The sequence below is a fragment of the Acomys minous genome (genome assembly GCF_964271855.1).
Source record: "Acomys minous genome assembly, chromosome: 9".
Classification (NCBI taxonomy): domain Eukaryota; kingdom Metazoa; phylum Chordata; class Mammalia; order Rodentia; family Muridae; genus Acomys; species Acomys minous.
Window position 1 is genome coordinate 60861274 of NC_140490.1, and position 25239 is coordinate 60886512.

The window sequence follows — 25239 nt, forward strand, 5'->3', positions numbered from 1 at the left end:
ACTTCCGCCCATTCACTCTGGTGTGCTGTGTGATCTGATCGCTGTGAAGGGAGACTCAAAGCTCCTCAGCTCACACAGAGTCACGAGCACGAGCAACCACAGTCCTCCTGGAGGCTTTTGTACGTTTTGTTCCTTCTTGTCTACAGCAAAACCTCTGAGCTTTGCAGCCTCCCATCTCAGCTTTATCCTGAAGGGCTCGGGAAGGATGGCGAGCGGTCTCTGTCCTTTGATTCTAAGCTTTGTGCTTCCATTGTTGTTTTCTTCCTCACAAATCTCCCCACCTAAGTATAAAGCGAGAGGAGAGGAAGGCACAGAAACACTGATTTGACAGGCGGTGCGTGCATTTAAAACAGTGCTCCTCCATCCATGGGAGATATGTGCCAAGACCCCCCAGTGGGTGGCTGAAATCCCTGATAGGCCAGAGCCTCTGCAGCTATGATTTTTCTCTGTATACTACCAATGACAGAAACAGCAATATCATCAAACAGGACAATTATAATTATATTAAGAGTCAAGGTCAAGCTTAGTCTTTGGGGACCACAGTTAGCCAAAGCTGCAGAGAATAGAACCATGAATGAGGGGAGGCCTCGGTGGCAGTCTCTGTAGAATTCAGCTGCTACTCAGGCCACAGTGCCCGCAGCCCCGCCCCTTTACTGTGACCTAAGGGCACCTACTGGGACATTGCTGGGAATCTCCAGCCAAGAGACTTCCGGGTGCCAGGGATTTTCAGGGGAAATGAGTTTACATTAAAGTAAGCATAGGTCCTCCTTCCCATCCTTTTTTTTTTCTGCCTCCTGTAGAAATACTGCAGAGAATCAGATAGCTCTACTATGAAAGCACTCCCAATCCTCAAAAATATATGAGACTCCCACTTCAGCCATGTGCAGCCCCTATTTCCTGTCTTTGGGGTCCCCATCATGCTGCCTATCTCTCTGGCTAGGGGTGCTGAACTCTTGTCATACCCCCTCTTGTGCTGTTTGGTTTTTTGTTGTTGTTGTTGTTTGTTTGTTTGTTTGTTTGTTTTGTCTGGCCATGGTATTATTAATCTCAGCAATTCGTCTCAGCGTTTCTCTTGAATGCCCAGCTGAGAACTTAAAGTCTCTAGACCTCGGACGTGCAAAACCGATTGTCTTCCTTGGTAGTTTTTGTAGGTTCTAGTCCTACAACTGTGTGCCTCTCACAGACATGTCTGCTTCTTCGGCTACTTTGTGTTTCTGATGCTGCAAACAACAGAGATTATCTTGTCTCTCTGTTTGGGGTCTCCTACCCTGCAGGCAATCCTCTCATGAAAAACCCACTTCATTATGACTCTCGACGTTTATCTCCATCTATATGGAGGTCTTAGAAACCCTAAAGGACCCAGTCCCCTGTTCAGAAAAGGAAAATAAATGAAGCCTGGATAAATATAAACCAAAAGAAAATAACGTTTTAATGAATCAATGTGCTGGCAATAAAGTGAGGAGTCTATCTCACTTTGAAACTTGGAACCATCCCGGAGTTTCCAGTTTCAAAGTAAGACACAGAGCCTGGGAACCACGGAAAGAAACCAGCATCTAACCCTTCATCTGAAGCTGTGTACTGAACTCCTATGACCTTTCCTTTCCATCTGAGGGCTACACAGTGACATGAGAAACAGGAAATTAAGCCTTGAGCCCACCCAAGGTGAAGAGGCTGCCACATCGAGTGGGGTCTATAAGACCACAGCTTTATATGGCGAGACCAGAAAGCAAGCCCAGTGAAGAAAGGGTGAGTTAAAAGCATGCCTATCTTAACTAAAATCCCCTCTCATACACAAATGCATCAGTGTTTTGAACACAGACAATTTTAACTCAATCTGCCCTTAAATCCACCAGGCCTCCAGGCAACTGGTACCCCCTCCGCCACAAAAATAAAAAATAAAAATAAAAAATAAAAAATAATTAAAAAAAAAATCCCATATACTCTAAAAAAAAAATCCCACCTCAATACAAGTCTCAAAAAATCCCAACAAAGTTTTAAAGAACATAAACACAGAAGGGAATGCATGTGGTACTGTTAAATTGAATTAAGTTTGGCTTAAAGCCACTTCCACCTATATTTTAATTTTAGCCTAAAGGTTTCTCTGTGCATCCTGTACTGTAACTTAGCATGTAATGAATTTACATTCAAGAGTATGAGGACTGTACCCTAACTGGAAGTGGAAGCAGTTGAGTCTCAGCCAATCAGAGCCCCTGAACTCCTAGCCAATCACAATCTGAAAGCTGCCATATGCAACAAATGCTAACTACAGCCAATCAGGCTGTTTCCATACATATTTCTTTTTCTCAGACTACACATAGATTGTATTGGAACATTCTGAATTGTTTTCAATCTGAACTGCTGTATTCACAAAGTATTTCCTTGAATAAATAAATTCTACTAAATTTAATTTACCTGAACTTAAAAAAAAATATATATATATATATAGTGTATATATACTACATATAGTATATACTATATATATGTACATATATATATAGTGTATATAGTATATGTGTGTCTGTTCATAGTATGCATATGTGTGTGAAGGCCAGAGACTGACAATAAATGTCTTCCTCAGTTACTCTCCACTTTATATTTTGAGTCAGGGTCTCTTACTTGAAGTTAGAGCTCACCACTCAGCTGGTTTAGCTAGCCATTTTCCTCTTGGAAATCCTGTCTCTGCCTCCCAAGTGCTGGGATTACAGTGGCTCTTACTTAGAATCTGGGTCATGAGCAATCTTCACACTCAAGCCCTGTACCCACTAAACTATCTCCACAGCCCCTTGAAACATTAATTTTAATAGCATCATAAGGATTACCAGAGCACACATATACAACACATTCACATAGAGACACAGAGTGCAGACTTAGTCAACTAGAAGGAGTCAAAAGACCAAACCTTGGGGTGTCAGATGTTTGTTAGGATCAACAACTCTGACAGGAAGCAAGGCTAAGTAAGGAGAAGAAGTGAGCTGCAATGGAGCTTTTAGAAAAATCTGCTTAGCCTAGCAGTGAAGAACACTAGTGATGAAACTGTCTATTGGATGCCCCCAAACTGGCCCAAAATGGCATTGAGATTCTCACCCAGGCTCTGGCAGCAAGCTACTTTAAATATGGCCAAAGAGGCAGCTCTCTTCAAGTAAAGGATGTTTGCTGACCTCCTTTCTCTCCAGTTCTCAGCATCAAATTCATTCTTAAAGAGGAATATAGGTGAATATCTCTGTGTCAGATAAGACAAATAGCAAGATATATCAGGCAGCAACTTTAAGTATAAAATCAAAGAAAAGATACAAAAATAAAATTTAACAGAACTGCTATTTACAGTCAGTGTTTTTTTGGAAATGAACAAGTACATTTTTATAATTGTTCTTACTGTATGGAATTTGTTATTATAAGAGAAAGAGCCTTTTGTTGGACTAAAAGGGAGAGATGTTGGGGTTGGTCTGGTGTGCTGTGCATTCAGATGCTAATTTCTGTGCCCTGAAATATGGTTGCAGTCAAGACATGGGCATTGGTGCTGGAGAGATGGCTCAGAGGTTCAGAGCATGGACTGCTCTTCCAGAGGTCATGAGTTCAGTTCCTAGCAACCACATGGTGGCTCACAACCATGTATAATGTGACCTGACACCCTCTTCTGGCCTGCAGGTGTACATGCAGACAGAGCACTGTATACATAATAATAAATAAATAAATCTTTTTTTGTTTTTAAGACATGGGCATTGATCAATGCTGTGTGAACTTTGCTCCCCAAATATCTCTGGTTGGTTAATGAAGAAGCCGAGCAGCCAGTTACTGGGTAGAGGAGATAGGAAAGCTGGACTTCAGCTCCATTGAGGGGGTCTCAGGTAGGGACCACAAGGGAGAGACAGAGAAAAGGAGGAGAAAGGAAAAGAGATAGAGAAAGGATGTGGCCATGAAGATTGGCCTGAACAACAGAAGCAGCCCAGACAGGACCAATATGGAATGTCACTCAGGGCATGTGCCTGGGAAGTGGACTAGAATAGCAGATTAGAATACATTGATATCTGCCATTATAGAGCCTAAGTTTATAAATAAATATATAGGTCTCTACAGGGTAAATAGAAAAGCCCCCTCCCAAATTGTACCTTATCATTTCAAGCTAGGATGATACAGAAAGAAAATGGCCAAATCTCCAAAGCAGCTGAGTTCAGTGGCTCCCACCAGTCACCTCAGCACTCAAAAAGCTGCAGCTTGGGCTACACAGTGAGTTCTACATCAGCCAGGCTTCCATCGGGAGACCCTTTCTCAAAAGCCAAACCCAAACAAACCAAAGAAATCACAGAGGGAAGAAATTACACAGAAGCTTAACTTATCAACCATAATCAAAGCCAAAAATGAGGGTGGATCTTCTCAGTGTGGTGAGAGGAAATTACTGTCATACTTATTCAAATCCTTTTTCAGGAATGAAGAGAAGATGAACTTTCCAGACAGACCATTCTAGAGAAAGCTTTTACCCTGACATACCCTTAAATGCAGAAATATGATAGAATATAGAAGCATTCTATTAGCTAAAAGAAAACCATGTGTCTTATAACCCTAAAATTCAGAGCTTTTTTTTTTTTTAATCAAAGAACAGCATAGGATCTTTTAGGCTAAAGAAAGAGGCAGTCAGTGCACACACATGCATGTGTGTGCATGTCTGTGACGTGTGTGTGTGTGTGTGTGTGTGTGTGTGTGTGTGTGTGTGTGTGTGTGTGTGCGCACATACAAGAGTAAACATAGAAAAACTACTTCCAGACCTTTTTTTTTTTTAATAATCCAAGGTATTAGTACTAGTGGCACAGTCTACAGGGTAGTGAACTAATGATAAATATTCCAAACATTAAGTTATCTGACCTTAGGAATTTGTTCACAGTAGTGAGGGAAGAAAATTTAAATACGCCACTAGTGTCTAGGATCTGATTTGTAAAGCCAGTTGTGTTGTTTCCATCCACTGAGATGAGGGGCAGTGGAAGAAGATGCTGGCTTCAGTTTGGAAGGTGTTGATTCCAAGGGCTAATTGGCTATTTAGATGCTTGTTTCGGACGTGTTTGGTGGGTAAGTTTGGATTCAGAGGCATCGTGGTGCTGGCTTATGCTCATCCACAGGGCCAGTTGTCTGCTCTTTATAATTCTGCATGTAGGATATCACATGAGTACACTCATATCAAGGGGAAGATCATTCACACCATGGAGTTTGGCAAATGTGACAATTCATGGAAGTGTGATTCCCCACCCCCACCCCCCACTGAAGGGTGTTTCTGCTACCTGCTGACCAGCACACCACTCTGAAAGCAGAGATACAGGTTTGGGTGTCGCTGGGCGGCAGCTGTAAGTCCTCAGCTGTGCTTCATTAAGCAGCAACTCATTTCTCACGTAGAACTGAAAGTCTTAGCACAGTTTGCTCATGCCCGCCCCATAAAGCTGCCTCTTATTGACACATGAGTGGCTGCCAGACTCTTCGAGCAGGTTTGGAATAATTTTATTAGAAAAGAAGTATAAAAAGAAATGTTTGTTAAAGAAACTGTTTTCCTCTTGTTTGGGGCCCTGGTGGTCACACTAGTGGTGTGACAGGAATGTGAAAAAGTGTTATAGGTTTATGTACAAGTTTTATTTACTGCCTTTGGAATCATTTGTACTCGCATTTCTGGGAGCCCTGTGGCCTGGTGCCAGTCCTGTGTGCACCCCAGCACCAGGTGGCACACCTTAAGCACACCTAGCCCCACCTGACATTCCATCCAGGCATAAGCAAGCAGACATAAGCAAAAAGCTCTGCCAGCAGCCTTCCACACTCTTCCAGAAGCACATGGAAGCGGAATTTAAGAAAATACAGTGGCTAAGGTGTTTGACAACTGGAGCAAGACATATGGCTAAGGCAGCCAGAGGGAGGGCCCCCAGCACTGTGAAGCAACAGTCCTATGTGGCCTGGTGGCAGCACCACCATCCCCAGGTGCCTCTCCGGAACCAGCAGCTGCAATTGTGGACAAGAGTGCTTCCCTCTGGCTTAGGACTTTACACTTCCTCAAACATTTTCCCTTTTTGTTTTTCCCATCATCACTATACAGTAAGCACAATGGGCCCTCTGGCCCCTCTTCTACAAATGTGGTAGCTAAGATCCAGAAGGTTTTGTGGATGCTCCATTCCAACTCCTTCCCATTGACATGGACCACCCAGTGATGCTGCACTAGGACTGGGTAAAGTTCACCCCCTCCCCAAGTATTTTTCCATTCATCTTCTCTCCAACATCTTACTTACTGTTGGCATCTCTGGTTTCCCAGCCTTTCTAATTTCCCCTCCCCTCTGCTGGGGCCAGGAAATGGCTCATTTATTTGCACACACAATGCAATGTATCATTCTATATGTAATTGTGTCTATTAGTAACAGTATACATTTCACCTGGTGAGACATCTGGACACACAGGCTGGTTTTTTCGGTAAATTCCTAAGTGGAGCGCCAAGCAATAGCCACTAAGTATGTTCATATGCACCCTTTAAAGCATTTTGAAGCCTGGGGTTCTGGCTCAACGAATAAAGCCATCGCTGCATAAGAGCCAGGACTGACATTCGGATGCCCGGCATCCACATAAATACCCAGGCTATCATATCCTCCTGCTTGTAATCCCAGGATTTGGGAGGTGCAGATAGAATCACAGAATGAACTGACTATCTAAACTAGCCCCGTTGAGGAGCTCTGGTTTCAAGTGGAGACTTTGCCTCAATATATAAGGTGGAGAACAATTAAGGAAGACAACAGACTCGTTCCCTTCCACTCACAGATGCGTATAACTGCACGTGCACCTGCACACACACACACACACACACACACACACACACACACACACACCCCAAAAGAATTTTTTAAGTATGTTTATTCTGTGGCACATACCTTCAATCCTAGCACTCCAGAGGCAGAGGCAGGCAGATGTCTGAGTTCAAGGCCAGCCTTGTCTATAGCATGAGTTCCAGGACTGCCAGGTCTACACAGAGAAACTAAATTCTGTCTCAAAGAAGAAGAGAATTAAGAGGAATGTCTGGTTGAGTCTGGGTTAAATTATATACATATGAGTACTGGTATATCTGTACATAAGTACTTGTTGTCATACATGAAAGTGCTGTTGCTTACATAGTCAAATGACTCTTCTTTCAGGAAAGTTGACATCTTGGTAGGCTATATGTATAGGTGTATTTGTTTTATCTATTTTATTTGGGTTCTGATATCTACCACCATTCTCTACCCTTCCTTCCAACACCCCAACACCAGGTAAGACGGATTAACCAATGGGGAGAGGGGGGCATTGAGCTCTTTTTAGACCACTTCCTGCTCACTAGGGACATTGAGTTCCTTGGGACAAGTCCAATCTTCGACTCATCAGGAAAGCTCCAATTTCTCACCATCTCTTTTCTCAGGACCAGTTGGCAAACCAGCAGCAGCAGCAGCAGTGGGTGCAGGAACCAGCAGGAGGAACACCCCCTCTCTTGGGGCTCTGGTCTTTTTATACCATCTCTATTGGCCCCAGAATTAAACTGTCTTCAGCTGGCAGATTCATGCCCCTGCCAGAGCACACACAAGGCAAATAGTCTGCTGCTGTGAACAATCTGAAGCAGTCATAAATCCTACACCTGGAATTAAAACAAAAACACGTTTACATAACATAACTGGTTTTTTAAAGACACAAAAATTCTCACTTCATATATATTTATCCTAATGATGTTTCTATAACACCAAATATTTTTGTTAGTATGTTCATTGTGGATGATAACTTATTCCTAATTTTTCTAATTTTATTATATGAGCAAATGCATTATTTTTATAATCAGAATAAATAGGCCAGGCAGTAGTGGCACTGCCTCCCCTCCATTCTTGGGTGGAGCCCTGGGAGGTAGCTATGGTGCTGTAAAATGCACAGTGACTATGGTAGCCACTCTCTAAGATGTCCCCATCCATTCTTATCTCCAGTTACTCACCCTCTTGTGTCCTTCCCTGCCACACTGAGCAGGGCTGACCTGTGTGAATAGCAGGATGTTCCAAAAATATGTGAGTCTTAAGGTCATATAGTGAAACCATGGAAGTGTCTTCCTTGAGCTCATGTATATAGCTCACTGTAAGGGAGAACAGCGGCATGCTGGGAAGACAGACACAAAGCCCCATAGACAGTGTGATGTGAGGGAAGTGGAGAGCACCATCTTCCATGGAGACTTTCGGGCTCTTGTCCAGTCTGCAGATGACCACAGCCCCAGCTGACCTCATCACACTACCTCATGAGAGAATCTGACTGGAGCTACCCAGCTACGTGGCTCGCCTCTTCTTTCCTGAATCACACAAACCAAATTAATAAGTGTTGATTGTCGAGGCTAGAGATGACTTATTGGTAGACACTGGCTGCTCTTCCAGAGGACGCAGGTTCAGTTTCTAGTGCCTACATGGAAGCTCACAACTGTCTATAACTTCAGTTCCAGGTCTGTCTGACACTCTCTTCTAACCTCCAAGGGCACTATAGGCCCATGGTACAGACATACACTCAGGCAAAACACACACACACACACACACACACACACACACACACACACACACACACATACATAAAATAAAAATAAATACATCTTTAAAAAGTAAGCTTTGCTCATTGACTTAAGTCAGCAAGATTTGAAGTAATCAGCACAACAATGGGTAACTAATACATTGGCTTGAAAATCAAACAGACAAATTTCAATCCAGACCTTTGGAAACACATCTGATCTCTTAAAAAATTTTTTTTATTCTTTAAAATAGAAATAATGGTGTCTACTTCAACATGTCACTTTAGGAAATGTGATCATACAACACAGAAATGTTTGGCACACAGTCAGTGACTCTAGTATGGCTATTTCATTCCTGTTTACACAGAACTTTCTTGCTTGTAGCACTGAACATCCAATATCTAGGGAATGTCCTTAGCCCATGCAGGCAATGGCAGCTAGTCATCCTCAAATTTGTTTAAAATTGCTTGAAAATGAGAGATGTCATTGACATACAGGAAAACAAGAAATCTGAGTTCTAGGTGAACCTAAGCCACACACTTGCCTGGCATTCAGAGAGGTGCGGGCTGCAGGATCTCTTCGTCATATCGCTAAAGCCCAATCCCTAGGTGGTTATCTTGTTTCTTAGACACCCTCCAGGACCTATAAAACTTCCAGTCCACTGGGGAATCCTCCTGGCTCTATCATAGGCTCACACCGTGGCCATACAAGGCCTGTCTGTGGCCATTTTTTCCTGAAGGATGGAATAGAGCCTGATCTAGAAGCTAGACTCATCCAGAACATTCTACCAAACAAGCAAGGACCTGGAGATACGGGGTAGGCAATGCAACTCCACAAATGAGAAAATGCCAATACAAGCCCTCATCTGACCTCAGAGGCCTTCACCAGTCAGGGTCCTGACAATCACTAGTGGACCTCCAAAGAAACCCAAGCATGTCCCAGACTGCTCAAAGCCTACATATACCCTTAGGCCTGGTCTCTTTCAGGTCTACCTAAAGTTTGTGTCTGTACTCCCTTCCTCTCTGAGCACTTCTACAAATCCACACAGAAGCAACTTAAGGAAGGAACAGTTTGTTTTGCCTCATGGTTTGAAGGAACACAGTCAACTGTGGTGGCTAGGTAGCTTCATCTTTGGCAGCAAGAGCTTGTGATACAATTTGTTCACCTCTCAGTGGGTCAGGAAAAACAGATGGCACCATAAGCAGTGCCAGGTTATAATCCTTAAGGTCCACCTGTAGTACCCTACATCTGTCAGCTAGATCCTACATCCAAAAGATTCCACCACCTCCCAAAATAGCATCACCAGTTGGGGACCAAGTATTCAAATACACGAGCCTGTGGGGAATATTCAGTATTCAAACCTTAACAACCACACCACCAGCTTCTTCACATCTCTGAGGCCTGCAGCACAGCTATGCCTCCTTGCAGAAAGTTCACAGACTTCAGGGAGCTGTTCTTGTGCCTGATGTTTACCCTGGTAGTGCTACTGCCCTGGAGGTTTCCTCTCTGACTGTTCCACCAGCAAGCAGCAGGGTGTGTGTGCTCATGACTGTTTTTACTAGGCCTTCTTTCCATAGTGCCCATGATGACACCTACCGCATAATACATACTAAGTGCCCATTGGTTAATGAACAAACAGGCAGATAAATGTCTATTCTTATCCTCTGTTTGGTTTTTCCAAAGCCTGACATTTAGAAAGCAAAGCAAAAAGCATGCGTGGTGGAGTACGTTCAACTCTTGAGCCAGTGAACAGCAGGCAGAGCTAAGACTCCAAAACTCTTCCTTGTTCAGGACACCCAGAGGTAAATCACAATCAACAGGCTCCTCTGTAACATTGGAAACACCTGTCCTTTGCAAAGTCCAGGCCTGGCAATAGCTCATAGAGTACATCCTGCCGTCTTTCTACACCGATTATTTAAGAAGTCAAAGATAAAAGTACCAAGTCTTGAACTTGAACTTACTCGCTTTCTTTTGGAAAACAATATGACAGACCAGGCCTGGGGTGGAGTTTGACGAAGTCCAGTACCCACAGCTTCTCCCCAGCAGAGCGTCTGCTCTTAGCTACTGCATGACCCACCTGCAGACACAGCCATGGGCAGTCAGACAGGCTGGGTGACACACCAGAGAATGATTAGCAGGCAGATGCTGAAGCAGCTGGCCCTCTGGACAGTGATGGGAGGCATGAGTGAGTACGCGTGCTGTAGCAGGGGCCCGTGGCTGGGTGCCAGGGACTCCTACTTCATGTATCACGTGTCTGGTTGAAGACAAGGGGAAGACTGTCTTCCAGAAAAATCTCAGTCACCCGACATCTGGTTTAGTGCTCTCTCCTGCAGCCCAAATAAAGTGACTTGCTACTTTTAAATCAGGTCAAAGTGAGTAGAAGGGAAAGATGTTGTAATAAGAAGACTTCATCCCATCTGGTAAACCAGAAAAAGGGCAAGGAAATGAGGAAGCCTTAGAAACGGGAGCCGGGCTTGAATGGGCAGCCCGCAGTCCATCCAGGGGGAGCAAATAGCGAAGCAGCCTCTGAGACAGCTTGTCTGCCGAGGTGCTAAGCAGAGTGGGAAGCGACTCCACGCTCTCAAATTTGTTGCCCTGGGAATTTGCTGTTCTTTGGAAGCAAGGCAAGAGGTTGTCTGTGGTTCTCCAAGACAGGCTCATTACCAAAGCACATAGTGTCATAACCATTTGGCTGCCTCTGTCCCTGAGTAAGCAAAAGGCTCTAACGGTAGTTAAATGTCCTCATGCATTTACATATGTTTGTTAATGTGGTCTTTGTGACAAAGCTGTAAGGAGGTTTTGTCGTGTCTACTTCATGCCTTAGGATTAAGTCCACGCAGCTAGTGCATTTCAAAGCCAAGGACCAAACCCGTGGACCCAGCCTCTGCTCTATAGATTCCACATTGCCTTCTGGTTCCACCAGCACATCGTCATCTTATGCCACTTCTCATACAGGGCTAAGTGACTTTGGTTTCTAGCTCCAACTGTGATTCCACCGGGTCCGCTGGATGCCAGTCACAGCAGGCTAAGGATTGGACCAGTCCCAGGAAGAATAATGCTCCAAGCTAACTGGGCTTCAATTCACCATCCTGCCTTCTGTGCTACTGGGATTTGGTACATGTTCCACAAGATGGAGCATCAAGGTAACTACATAAAACTCACACTCACTTATCCTTTTTTTTTTTCAAATGTAAAAAACTCAATTCCCCATCTACTCACAGAGCCTTGTCTGGATTTAACCAGACAGTGATCTCCTTACATTATAGAGTGGGTGCGGAGTTAAGGAAGTGAATTGAATTTACAGTGGTAGCCTTTTCTTGCCAGGAAACTCATCCAACCGAGCTTGGAAAACCAATCCTCAATCTTGGGTATTAATTGGACCCTTGGCCAAAGCAATCATTCTATCAGCCAATTAAGGTCCTTGGAGCGAGAGTACACTGTCATCCGGAGCCAGCCCCAAGCCCTCGCCTTTGCCCCTTTGTCTCCAGCGACTTGAGTTTCCTCTCTTCAGTCCGTTGACAAAAATTAAAGAGTTGTTAAAGCTGCCTAGGACCCAGCTACCCAAGAATATTAAAAAAAAAGAGAGAGAAGAAGAAGCCATGGCTAGTTTGTTGAAAGTTGTGAAATGTTTATGAATATTCAACAAGGCTCCTAAAAGAGTTTGTGTTGTTCTGGAACAGGACAAAGAAAAGCAAGGAAACAAAGGGATGGGAATTTTGGAAGCCAGTTGATGAGTTGATACAACATAGACATGACAGCTTTTCAGACACGCCCCCCCCTTATCCCTCTAGTGATGGAACACAAGTCTTCCTGTGTGATAACCGAGGCTCTACCACTGAGCCACACTTCTCCCTCTTTCTCTCTAGTTCAGAGAGTTGTCTCCGGGCCTGTAGTCTTGCTGTTTCCAGCCTCTGGTGGCTGGCATGCCCTAATGACATATTTCAAGTAATGTTGATCATCTCTCATTCAAAAGACACAAAGGAATGCTCTAGCATCCTCTGGCTGCAGATTAAACTCCAGACTCCATCATGTTCTGGTTATAAAATACCAAGCAAGGAAATTAAATTCTCCAAACTCCCATGCTATGAATGTTAGGTTGCCAAAAGGTTTAAATGAAAACGACTTGACACGTTTAACATATATAACTTATATTCGCAATAAAGTTAGTAGCTATTATTCTCTGACAGACATCTTTCTAAATCCTCCCAAACCCAGACTTCTCTCTATTAAAAAGAAGTCACGAAGTAAGCATTTCTGTGAGCTCCGCCTTCAGATGATTGCTTTCTAACTCAGAGCAGTGCAGTTTCAAGTTAGCACAAAGGAGAGCAAGGAAAACTGCTGTGGGAGAGACTCTGGCGGCCTCACGGGACAGCGCTCAGCTCCAGCTACTCTCCACTGTGTTTCCCTTGAGAACTTGTTCACAACTGCATGGGATACTGGTATATAAAGTAAGTATACAAAGCAAGCATTTACTGACAATAAATCACTCAGAAACTAAAACAATTCTTGGTATACATGTGATTTTGCCATCTGTTAAAGAAGAAAGCAAATTTTCATATGAAAGAGATAGGTGGAGTTGTTTGCTCTTATATTAAAAACTTAAATGTCACTTGGATATCTGACAGTGCAGAATGCAAAGTGTCTTCAACAGTTTTCATGACTGAACAAATTTGGATTTTATAGTCATCAGTGTTGAGAAGATGCTGTTTCAGTTAATTATATAATATTAAATAAACAGAATCCCCAGTCAAAATTAATTTAGCAATTTTAAAAATGAAACTTAGGTTAGCAAATCAAACAATTTTTAAAACCAAAATTTCCAACACAATATAATCCAAAGATAAAATAATTTCATACTTAAATGTTGAGAAGTGATGTTAGAAAATATGAAACACTTTGTTCTCTGAAATTAAGCCATTGTGTTAGGAGCAGAAAACCTTGTATGTACAGTAAAACACTGCAAATCACAATATACCTTTGAAAATCTGAGACAGTGTTCCAAGCAATGTTGTCTGGTGTTGTGTGGTGTGACAGCATGTGCAAAACAGAGTGTGTGTGCTGTTTGCTCTGAAGTAAGGCTACAGTGAAGTCATACAATGCAACATGGGCAAGCACTGCCAAAACACCTTAAATTCATTTTAGACCGTTGCGTGATCAGAAGCCTTTCACTGTTGCCAAATTCCTTGCAAACTCCACATTTGGTTACAACCCCATGTGGGGGTCACAACCTACAATGTAAAAGGCTTCAATGTGGACGGTCACCCCCATGTACATGAATCAGGAAGTCTCTTTTGATATATAACCAGAGAAGTAGAGAAATAATGCAATCTTAATAGTTTTGGCCAAAGAGACCAGGCTGACTCGGAGTACTCCAGTCGTTGAGGGAGAAAATGAAAGCTTTTTATGGATTTAATTATCTGAGAAATGGCTTCAGGCTCCCAGAGCATCTGAAACATTGAAATGATTTCCCAATAGCACACAATCCATATGGCAACTACAGATGCAATATTCACCAGTAGATAATAAGACTGACCTGACATGAAACTAGGGGAATAGTTCCCAAATGATGATTATCAACACAAGGCTCCCAGGAGCCAGAAGCCAGGAGGCAGGAGCCTGGAGCCAGGAGCCAGGAGCAGGCTAAACGATGCCACCCCTGGGCACCGTGGTCTGGCTATCTGAAACAAAGCTGGGAGCATGAAGAAGCCCATAAATGTTTTGTTTAGACTTTTCTGACCTTACCCCCTGACAGTTATCCAAAATTTTGGATGGTTGACTTTGCTCAAGAATAACTGAGTGGTGACCACCACGAAAATTCATGAAATAACCTTGGAGTTCTTCACTTCTGAAACAAACATGAAGATTCCCATGAAGAAAAACCATCTCTGACCACTGCACCTATGTTCTCTTCGTTGCATCTGCCCTGACCATCTCATCAATACTGACAAGGTCATTTATCACGTCAAAGTCATGTGCCAAAAAAATTCAAGGATTTTATCAGCAAAGAGATTTTTTTTTTCTTCTTCAAGGCAAAGAGACCTAAGAAAGCAGACTGGAAAGTATAAACTCAATTGATAGGGAGTTCATATGTGTGCCAAGAATAGCCTTGAGCTAATACTTCAGTTGTCTCTGCCATGTGCAGCCTCTCTTAACTATTGACCAGTTCAGCAGCTAAACTAGGATCCTTCCAGTGCCTGCTTCACCACTGCGGACACTTGCAAGGGACTCTGAAGGCCTGCCACATCTTCTTCACCTCAGTCCTAGGAATAGTCCATAGGACACCCATAGCCTCAAATAATACCCAGGCATCTAGGGTATGCATTCAGAACCATTACTGTTGTATTTACAAGGTGATAATTCATTATTATCTTCAGTAGTAGAGAAATAATAACATTAATATAATAAAAACATTAATAAAATAACAAAAGTGGGCCATTACTCACCTATACCCACTGTGTCAAGGTCTGTCAGTGGGCATCTTAATTTGCTTTCTGTTGCTGTGATATGTACCACAACCAAAAGCAACTTGGGGAGGACAAGGCTCATTTGGCTTACAGTTCAACGTCACACAGTCCTTCACTGAGAGAAGTGAAAGAACTCCAGCCGAGGCAGAGGCAGGAGCTGTGGAGGAAGGCTGCCTACTAGCTTGATTTCCATGGCTCACTCAAATTGCTTTTCTCATATAACCCAGAACCACTTGCCCAGAGATGGCGCCGATCACAGTGGGCTGAGCCTTCCCACAATACCCCCATAGGCTTGCCTGGGAAGATAGAGACATCTTCTCAATTGAGATTCCCTCTTCCCAGATGACTCCAGCTTGTGTCAAGTTGACAAAGGACTACCCAGCACAGCCAAACAGTCAAAACAACACAAAGTCACAATACCTGCTTGGTGCTGTCTCTACTCATGCTCCACATTGCTGCCTAGGCTTCTCATGTCCTTCCTATTAAGAGCGTGGCCTGGGCCTCAGTGCCAGGACTGAGAAGAGGACAAAGGAATGTGATTATTGTCTCCATGGCTACTGCCCAAGAGTGGGGTCTAAGTAGTCTGCTACACCTGTGTTCATGTTTTATCTTTGCTGAGCCCCTTTGGGCCTCAGAAGACTGACCCAATTTTCCATTAAAAAACAAAACCAAACAGAGCCCCCAAGAGTAAGAACGGATCAACTTCCTTGTCCCAGTACAAAAGCACGTGTGTGTTCTGCCATAGACAATGTGGAAGGGAGAGAGCTGCCTCTAAAAACATCCCAGGGTCACTCCAGGTCATCTACGACAGCCTGAAATGGGCTTTTTGGCTCAAGACTGTCCTTTGGGAGTGGTGCTCATTTTCTCAGTCTGTGGCACTTCCTCCCTTCTGGAGTCTTTTGAGGACACTTCGTGGAAGACAAGTTTCCTTTTCACTGAGGGCATCCCAAGTGATTCTTGAGAGTAAGGTTAGAACACGGAAGGACTCTGCAGGTGTGCCCTCATACACAGAGCTCCAGCCCCTAAGCCAGCTCCTACCATGGAATCAGATGTAATTCAGAAACAACAACAACAACAACAAAATGTGCCTGGGTCTGGCCAGATACAAACACAGCCCTTCCTGGCATCTCTTCTTGCTTTTAGCTCGCTCCTCCCTCATGGGCATCCTGTCTCTCCCCGAGGCCAAAGGACTGGGCAGTGCCCTCATTGTTGACATGAGCTCATCCCTCCTGGAGAATACTCACAGTGCAGTGACCACTGTTAAAGAGTGTGGTGAGGATTGGGCAAGAGACCTGAAGCTGTCATCCGAGCTTTCCTCAGTCTGTGGCTGGAAATTCCACAGGTCCATGAACCCATGCATCGTGGTACATGCTACAATAATGTTCAAAAGCGAGAGGGAGCAAGAGAGAAAAGTGTCTATTTCTCTTGATCACCTACTGTGTCCCTTGTCCTTTAGGAATTGCTTCAGAGCCTTCCTGTCTTCTCCACATCACCACTCCTTTGTAGGACAAGGATGAATGGCCCTGTGATAAACTAAACCCAGGAGGACATGTGAAGTTATTGAACTGAGACGTTATGGGGAAGAACTCAGGTGAGAGATGACTAGTAGCACTCCAGGGTGCTGGGTTAGGGGACTTGAGGTGGCTTCTTAATCTTCATTGAAATAAGAAGTAATAAGACAGAAGCAGGTTGTGTGGCTTCTGCTTTTCTGGTTTTGTTACTATCTTGTTTACTTTTAGGCCAAAAGGACACACCTGAAAATAGTGATCAATAAACAATATCATCATTGGGGCAATAAAAGGATCTGAGTCACACTGTTATCTCCTCTTTGAGGACTTGACAAATAACATAGACAGCACTGAAGAACACCCTGAGATGATGCAAACATCACATCACACCAAGGTTTATTTTTTAACATGTATATATATATTTTAATGTGTAGATACATACCAAGATGAAATATTATCTCAAATTGAGAATGAGTAGAATTTACTGGGTTGTTCTTTTCTTTTCTTTTTTTTTTTTTTTCAGTTAATAGATGAAGCTTTTCAGAGTAAGTGAGATAAATATGCTTTTCTTTTTTTTTACTTTTTTGAAACATGGTCCCACTTCGTATCCCTAGCTGGCCTGGTACTCACTATGTAGAACAGACTGGCATTAAACTCACAGAAATTCACTTATTTCTGCCTCCTGAGTGCTTGGATTACAATTGTGAGCCACCATGACTAGCAAATACATATAATTATACAGATACAAATAGAGTGGGTTTTTAAAAAGCAGTGAAAGTATACAGTGAAAGTATAATCAATGAAAGTATTAAGATGCTGTATAGAAATGGGTGGATAAGTCAAAGATTGATGATAAATTAGATATATAGATAGATAGAGAGGTGATAGACTAGATAGATAGATAGATAGATAGATAGATAGATAAATAGATAAATAGGTGAGCTTCCTATAAGCCACTGTGATAGTGTGAATATGAAATGTCTTTTATAGGCTCACATCTTAAATATGTGTTCCCCAGATAGTAGGACAGTTTTAGGAGGTTGAGGAAACTTTAAGATGTTGAGTCTAGTTGCAAGAAGTAGGTCACTGGTAGCGAGTCCTTGGGGGCTATGTTCCTTGGCTCCTCTGTGTTGCGCAACTGTGCTCCCTGTCACATTGAAATGAATAATTGTCCTCCTCTACAAGCTCTACCACTTAATATCCTTCCCAAGCACATGGAACCACACAACACATATTAAACCCCTTAAAGCTATGACCCCCAAAAAAATGCTTTCTCCCTTAAGTGGTCAGGTATTAGGTCATAATACTGCAAAGTTAACACAGCCACCATAACAAAGTAAATGCTGGTTGCTCCACACAGCAGAAACCTGTTGTCTCAAAGCACAGGAGTCAGAAATCAACTCATCAGCAAGGGATGATGCCTCAGGAGTCCTAGGAAAAATCTGTTCTTTCCCACGTTGGGCCATTTCAGCTCCATGTGTCTCTTGGCTTGAGGCTACATCACTCCCATTGGCCTGGGGTGGCCATGTGGCCTCCTCCCTTTCTGTCTGTCTCTTCTCAGCGTAGCTCCTAAAGTACATTTGTCATTAGATTTAAGACTTATCCATCTCACCCAGAATGATCTCATTTCCAGAAGTATCTCTTAATTTTATCTGTAAAGTTCCTTTGGTCACCTTTACAGACTCCAGGGACCAAGGATTCACTTATCTTTTTTTCAACAGTGGAAGTGGGAGAGATCACCATCCAGACCACTCCAAGTAGACAAACAATAATACATAAGCCATATATATATATATATATATATATATATAATATTTTATTAAATTTCACCTAGTGTCCAATTTTACTTTTCTTTCCCCTTAGTTTTGTCACCATTGCAACTTAAGCACCTGTGAGTCACGAGTATTCATTTTACCATATCATGTTGGGTCACAAGCTCACGAAAGACCACATTTGTAAAAAGATAATTGCCAAACCAGATGCCAGAACTTCAGTAAGACACCCTATAATTCAAATCACGAGCCCCCCGGGCTGCATTTTAAGAAGGCCAGCCCTATAATAACCATATTGTGTGCAGCTCCCCGTGGCCTTCTGTGTTTGTAGGTACACAAAGGCCTGTCACCTGGAAGCAGCTGGCACACCAAAACCTGCTCAAGTGGACGTGCAGAGAGAGTGCTCACTTGAAATGCTTTCCTGTCAAGAAACAGTTACCATGCCCACATCTCCAAGTGCATGTGGTTCCTGTCACATAAGGTATGTCTGTGGAAAAGAGATATTTTTAAAGAATATCCACCTTTCTTTAATCTTGCATTCCTCATTGCTGAGGGAGTTCCAAAAAGAAAAAGCTGCTCGCAACAGTAAGGAGGGAAGACTTAACATTTCTTTCCTGCTTAATTTCCCAAATGCAGATGTCTGAAAGAGTGCTTTCGGCTCTCCTTGCCTTCCAGATTGGTCAGGGGTGGGTATTTGCATCTGGATTAAATAGTGGCCCAGTTGCCCTAAAGAGAGGGGAGAATATGAAATGGCTGATAAAAAAAAGGGAAAAGATCTTTTTCCGTTTATAGCAGAAAGATATTTAAATATATAGTAGTTGGTATAACAAGCATGTTTCTCATTTTAATCAATCCAACATCTCTCATTTGCAACATCACATTTTTCTTCCAACACATTTTTGGCAAAAGCTCTGTAATTCGGCTTATAAGAGAGCAAATACTCCCTATTTATATATTGCCATCCGCCAGCCACATTCCCATCAGTGTGCCAAAATTCAAGAGAAAAATTACCATTTTTATTTTCACAAGGAGTTAATTCAGCCACTGTACAACATCTGTTTAGCCAGCGTTGCATGGAATATGCCTGGCCCTGCGACAGAGGCTGACCTTCCACGGCCCCTCGCCTTCAGGACACTTTCTCGCATCTGTGAGCATATTTTATTCAATTGCATGTACACATCTGTGTGTGTGTGCACGTGTGTATGTGTGTGCATGTGTGCATGGGGTGTGTGTGTGTGTGTGCACGTGTGTATATGTGTGTGTGTGTGTGTGTGTGTGTGTGTGTGTGTGTGCGTGCACGTGTGTATGCTTAAGGTCTCATGTAGCCCTACATTTACCCCCACACTGACTGATATGACCATAAAGAGGAAAGAAATGTTTCCTGTCCTGAGTGAAGCACCTTTACCTCTCTGGGGAGTTCCTGACTACTTGATACAGAGAAAAAATTTTATTACAAGAACCTGTGCAGTGTCTCAACTTTCTCTTCATTCTTCTCCTCTGCATTTCTGTTGAAAGATTCTTTACTTAAAAAAAAATCTTGAAATAAAACATTACTTTGGCTAAAAAGTCTATTAATAGGCCAGAATTGTGTAGGAAATAAAGTGAGCTAGGACTACTGTTATTCACTTATACTTGCAAGTTTAATACCATATTATTAAATTTTCAGTTCCTATTAGTAAAATGGCATTTATATCCTGTTCAACTACCTGAATAAAAAAAAAAAAACCTCTATTCCATAAAATCCTGATGCCCAAATGCAGAATAAACTATAATGCTAAATTGCTTCTATTACTGAACAAAAATATAAAGCATAATATAAATAGTAAAAATTTCAAAAAACAGCTGGAAAATATTGTTCTCTCGACAGAAGTTACTTTAATTGTGAAATAATTCCCAAGCCAAGATATCAGCATTTAAATAGTTTGTCTGTCCCCTGGGCACTACTTTACGATTTTATGTTTAGCTAATAAAGGTTACTTCAGTTGTTTATTTACAGTTATGACTGTCAGTTGCCAAACCAATAAAGTGCATGAGCTCTACCACTTATCACAAGAAAACTGTGTGGCTTTATGGACATATATGGTGCTTTTTCTGTGCACTTTATAGGTTTTTGTAACCGATACTAAGTCTCTAAACTTCTGAAGCGGTGTCTGCCCTGAAGGCGCTGTTTCCCAGCTGTCACATTAACCTTAGTTACTACTTATTTTGTAAGATGTTTTAATTTAATAAGTTTTATGGCTGTTATTCTACTCGGTCATCCAATTTGGTCTGTCCTGGGTGCTGGGTGCTCTGTGGGATCTAGGGGATCAGTAAGATCTTCCCAGTTAAGGAAGATTCAGGCTTCCTGGTCTGGCCTAATATTGACTTCGTAATATTCTGGATGCTTTCTGATACTGAAATCTGAGTAGGGGTAATGACCGTTGCTTAAGTGAACTAAGTTTGGCCTAAAGTTGCCTACACATATGATGAACGAAAACTTAATTGTTGTGTAAACGGATTGTAACTTACTCTTGTAATAAGGAGCTGAGTCTCAATCACAAGCAAACAACTATTTATGAGCAAATAAGGTCCACATGTGATATAAGTAATTAGAGTACCTGTGCCTCACTTTCAGTTTCTCCAGCTATAAATAGATGCCCATGTGGTGACAGACTGCTTTCTGATCCATTTTTGGTTCAGAGTTCTGTCTGCTGCTAGAACCCATAACAAAGTCAACTTAGATAGTCAACTGGGTTTGCTGTAATTTCTTTTCATAATACACATGCCTTCCTGCTTTACTCTAATTTTCATTTTAGACAGGATCTCCTTATCTTGGAGCTCACAGATATCCATCACCAGAAGACAAAGAAAATAACAATAAGGCAGGCATGATGGCACACTCCTTTAATCTGAGCACTTGGGAGGTAGAGGCAGGTGGATCTCTGTGAGTTTGAGGCCAGCCTGATCTACAAAGTGAGTTCCAAGGCAGCCAGAGCCACACAAAGAGAACCCTGCCTCAAAAACAAAACAAAACAAAATGCAAAAGGAAATAAAGAAAAGAAGAAAGGAAGGAGGAAAAAAGAAAAGAACAATATTTGGAGGGCATCATAAACGGTGATATTGTTTGGTTTTTATTGGGTTATTTTCTAGTTATCAGAAACATTGTTTACAGCTGACCGTGCATGCTGTGTGCAAGAATCATTAGAACTGCCTCAGTGCCACTTGGATGCAGGTGAGATACATTTCCATGCAGTTATATGGTTCTTATCATTCAAGGTCCATTGAATTACCGAACCACTTCCTCTAGAGGAAAAACAACCAACAACCTAAGCTCGTACGAACATCTGAAACTCAAGTCCTGTCTATAAAATTGCAAGGCACTTGATTATAACCTATACACATCATCCTCCTTTGGGTTTTTGTCATCTGTAAAAGCTTATAATACCTAATACAACGGGAACGCTGTGTAAATAGCTGCAATGCTATGTTTTTCATGGGATAATGATAATAATAAGAAGAAATCTCCACATTTTCAGCACATACAATTTATTTTTCCAAATGACTTCCCCCCGTGCTTGGTTAGACACACAAATATGAAATCTTCAGACACAAGGCTGTGTTCCTACATTCCTCTGGCCACATGTTTATAAACTGACTAACACATAGCCTTGTTTTCTGTGTGTTTATATTTAAATATGCCTTTTTTATATGTATTGATTTGTGAACATTGAATTTGCAACCCATAGATAGCATCCCAACCCGTGCCTGAGCAGAGCTTCTCTAAGAGACACCACTCTTCCATCAGGCACATCACTGGCTCTCACGCTGAGAAACAAGACCACATGGCAGCATGGTGCTCATGGGCCACGTTACCCAGCAAAACCACCACGAAATGCAAATAAATAAACATATGAGTAAATAGGAAAAAAAGCCACTCGGGTACAAGAATTCAGGGCAGGGTCTTAGCCAGCCTTCCCTAGGTCTCTGTATGGCTACGTGCTGCTGAATACACCCCAAAGTGCTATTGCGGGTATTGGCTTGGTTCTTTTTCTTTTTCTTTTTTTTTAAATCAAATGAGAAATTTTGCAACATGGAGTAAAATAATGAGCCACTGTGTGTGAGTGTATAAGACATGAATACATCTCAAGCTTTTCATACAGAAAATATAGAAAGATTATTGGTACATTCTCTCTCTTTGCCTCTTTCTCTCTCTCTCTCTGTCTCTTTCTGTCTCTCTCTCTCTCTCTCTCTCTCTCTCTCTCTCTCTCTCTCTCTCTCTCTGTCCCCTCTGCTAGGTCCTCACAAGCTAGGCAGAGTTTTACCTCTGTGCCATATACTTCATTCCTAGGTATCTTTACATTGCTTCTATGACCAATATTTTTCAGGCGAAGACACCTTTGGTGATTGTGTACAGATAACATGAAGACTAACATAACACACAGCCGACCTGGTGCACACACCACCTATGAGCTAGTATTTGTCCAGTCTGCTTATTTGAGGATCAATAATAAACAAAACCATGATGAAAATTTTATAATAAACAGAAACAGTAATGAAAAATTAATTAATTGGACAATATACCCATAAAACATAAGTCCTGGGGCTAGAGAGATGGCCCCAGGGAGATAGCACATTCTGTTCTTCCAGAGAACCTGCGTTCAGTTCCCAGACCCGACACTGAGCGACTTACAAGCTTCAATTATGGACCAGTAACTCCAGCTCCAGAGGCTTTAGTCTCTTCTTTAGATACACACACACACACACACACACACACACACACACACACACACACACTATCATCATCATCTTTAAAAATATAAACCTTCTATGTTAGAAAATTTAATTAATTATTAATGAAAAAGTCAGGCTGCGCATTTAGCTCAATAGTAAATAACTTGCTTAATAAACAAGAGAGAGGGAGGGAGGGATAAAGAGAGGGACAGAGACAGACACAGGGACAGAGACAGACACAGGGACAGAGACAGAGACAGGGACAGAGACAGACACAGGGACAGAGACAGACACAGGGACAGAGACAGACACAGGGACAGAGACAGACACAGGGACAGAGACAGAGACAGGGACAGAGACAGACACAGGGACAGAGACAGAGACAGGGACAGAGACAGACACAGGGACAGAGACAGAGACAGGGACAGAGACAGACACAGGGACAGAGACAGACACAGGGACAGAGACAGACACAGGGACAGAGACAGACACAGGGACAGAGACAGACACAGGGACAGAGACAGACACAGGGACAGAGACAGACACAGGGACAGAGACAGACACAGGGACAGAGACAGAGACAGGGACAGAGACAGACACAGGGACAGAGACAGACACAGGGACAGAGACAGACACAGGGACAGAGACAGACACAGGGACAGAGACAGACACAGGGACAGAGACAGAGACAGGGACAGAGACAGACACAGGGACAGAGACAGAGACACAGAGAGATTTATCAAGGATATATAATTTTATTTCATATCATCAAATGTTTCATGAGCCCAGAGTAATACCAGCAGCCAAATGACTTTGAGAGGTCTTTTGGTGACCCTAGACAAGCCAATACCTATAGACACTGACCAGAAAAGGCTGGCCAGGAAAGTATCCTGGCTAGAACCATAAGGAGTGAATTCAAACAAAATCTAGCTGGTAAGAAAAAAGTGTTAAGTTTTATAATTTTAAGCAAAATTCTCTTCAGCCTAAGAACCCACATTACCGTCTGTCTACACTAAAAGCAAATTTAATAATGTTAAGAACAAAATTACTAAGAAATAAAAGGAGCTCCTTTCCCCTGGACACGAATCAAGTTCTCTGCACAAATTTTATACTTGTCTCTCATCTTTTCTCGCCCCACGCCCCGATTCTCACAGCATGGTAACTACTCCAACCACAAAATGTGAAAAATAATTTCTATCCAGTTTTGTTTTCAAGCCTTCGTTCCTGAAATAAGTACAGAAATTACAGCACCAGTCATGCGCATGTGAATTCCGATGAGCACGTACCTGACTAGACCCGCAGAGACAGGGGTAGGGGCCCCGCCTACTTCTCTTCAGCCCCCACAGTCCGAGAACGCCTCAAGTGTTGCCGACCAATTTTCCCCGTTTTGTGGTCATCGTCTGTCTCATTCCTGGAAAAAGGACAGCCTTGCAAAGCTCGCCACGATCATTCAGACGTGGCAGCTAGTCACTCCCTACTACTCAGCGCTGCCTGGACCTTTGATTTGCCAAACACTGAAGTGGAAGGAGTGAGGGGCGCATGAGCAGTAATTATCCTTGATGTGTGAGGAGTGACAGGAGTGATTAGGATAGGACAGGAACTGGGCGAGAGGAGATTAAGGATCCAGGACCTAAACCAGAGGGTGACCACAGGCTAAAGAGGTGTCACAAGGCACCAGGGTCAGATGCAATGGGGAGCACAGTGGAGAGAAGAGAGAAGTCAGCCCGCACCATACTAAAGCCTCTAGCTTTGTCCCACACCAGCCTCGTGTTGGCTCGCTTCCTGGAACACACGTACCATCCATCTTCATTTCTGGCAGCTGACATTTGTCTGCAAAGAGCCATTCCTTAAAAACGATATGATCTCAAATGCCTTTTATTTACGGGATGATATTCAACACAGTCCCTTGTCTCTTCATGTAAGTCAAGGCGTATTAAGCGTCTCCTTTTAACACAAAGCAATATCCTGTGCTTTCATAAACAGTTTTCTGGGGGGTGGGTTGTTTTGTTTTTGTTTGTTTGTTTGTTTGTTCTTTGTTTTTTGTTTTTTATTTTTTGGGGGGGGGCTGGTTAGTTTCCAGTGTTATGTGCTCCTTTGGTAGATGTGTGGTTTCCTTTGTAAAAGAAGGAATTATACGGGAGAAGCCAGGCCATGAGCGGAGGACTTGCATGGGCCAGGCTGTCAAGCTTAGAATTGTCATCTAAAGACGATGTCACTGTTACTAAGGAGGTAGCAACAACTTTATTCATCCTATTGGGTTACTTCCCTTA

General features: G+C 42.6%; 1 long non-coding RNA gene across 2 annotated transcripts; it reads right to left on the reverse strand.

Annotated features, from left to right (window-relative positions):
* Positions 1-6912: 6912 nt before the first annotated feature.
* Positions 6913-24604, reverse strand: LOC311604476. Of its 2 annotated transcripts, none has more exons than XR_014781509.1 (3): positions 24256-24604; positions 18781-18985; positions 6913-7618 (listed from the first exon to the last, which is right to left on the reverse strand). It is a non-coding gene; the product is annotated as an uncharacterized lncRNA (long non-coding RNA). The 2 variants fall into 2 exon arrangements; XR_014781510.1 differs by lacking the exon at positions 6913-7618 and adding an exon at positions 17577-18056.
* Between the last annotated feature and the right edge of the window lie 635 nt (positions 24605-25239).